This window comes from Aplysia californica, unplaced genomic scaffold (assembly GCF_000002075.1).
Source record: "Aplysia californica isolate F4 #8 unplaced genomic scaffold, AplCal3.0 scaffold01057, whole genome shotgun sequence".
In the NCBI taxonomy this organism is placed as follows: Eukaryota; Metazoa; Mollusca; class Gastropoda; order Aplysiida; family Aplysiidae; genus Aplysia; species Aplysia californica.
The window spans coordinates 1-1,281 of NW_004798327.1; positions in this window are offsets into that span (position 1 = coordinate 1).

Below are 1,281 nucleotides of genomic sequence, written 5' to 3' on the forward strand. Positions count from 1 at the left end.
TAATTGTGTCTATCTATCTATCTATCTATCTATCTATCTATCTATCTATCTATCTATCTATCTATCTATCTATCTATCTATCTATCTATCTATCTACCAACCGTCTATCTATTCTAACGTAAAAACTTTTGACCAGCGCATGTGGTGTAGTGGTTAGGCGCTTGGCTTTCGCATGCAGGAGATAAGAATGTGATATCCCGAGTGGGACGAATTTTTCGCGAGCATCTCGGTCTTTCTGCTGGTCTGTTGTATCTGTCCCCGTGGTTTTATGCACCCCGCATAATTTACCCAAATTTGATTTTTTTTTTAATTGATTTTTTTTTTGGGGGGGGGCATAATTTCTGATTATTTTCCTTTATCATTTTTCTTTAATTAAAAAAACAAAACAGAATCGCATAATTTCACATTTTTGGGCCCAGTTTGCATAATTTCAGATTTTTCTTGCATAAAACAACGGAGACAGTTGTATCCCTCTCAGCTCAGGTTGGCCCTGACGACAGACAGGGTCCGAAGCTACATGCCAAATGATCTAAATTGTGTGGATGATGACGTAAAAACACCTACGTTTAAAAGTTTAAGAACACTTTTGTTTGATTTGCTTGATTATGTTTGATTTTTCAGTTGAAGTTAATTTGGGTAGTTTTGCCCAAACTGGCCTGATGACATTGGGAGACAATGCACGAACTCAAAAGCCCCCAAATATAGTTGAGCTGGTCCCACTGAAGAAACCAAAAAAGTTTGACCTTAAATCTTTCGTGTAGCAAATGACGGGTTCTGCCCTTGTAGGAGGACTAGTAAATAAAAGAACAACGTAGTGATGTGGAACGTATTGCTAGTAAAGTAAGTGTATGGGTTTCACGCCCATTTTAACTATGTTAGTTTATTTAAGAGGTGGGACCTCTGAATCTAACGTCAGTTTCCGATAGAATAGAGTCAAACCGGTTGAGAGCCTTCATAAGTCCACAAAACAACTCAAGTTCAAGAACGCCCTGTCTACGATTCGCTCCAGGGCCATCCGCTCCGTAGTTCAGCATGATACCAACTGAGCACCATAGTGTCCAGGTATTGGTACAAAATAATTAAACTATGGAAGCTGCAGGAGGCTTGTGGCATGATCAAAGAAGCCTTCCCCCTAAACGATCTAAATAATGTCTTTAAGGGGGGTAAAACACCTGCAGCGATGTTGTATAAGATTCTGAAAAGAATAAGTGTTTATTTCAACCCATCATTAATAAAATAGCTACAAGAGTATTTCTTTCCTAACATCACTACGACCAAAAC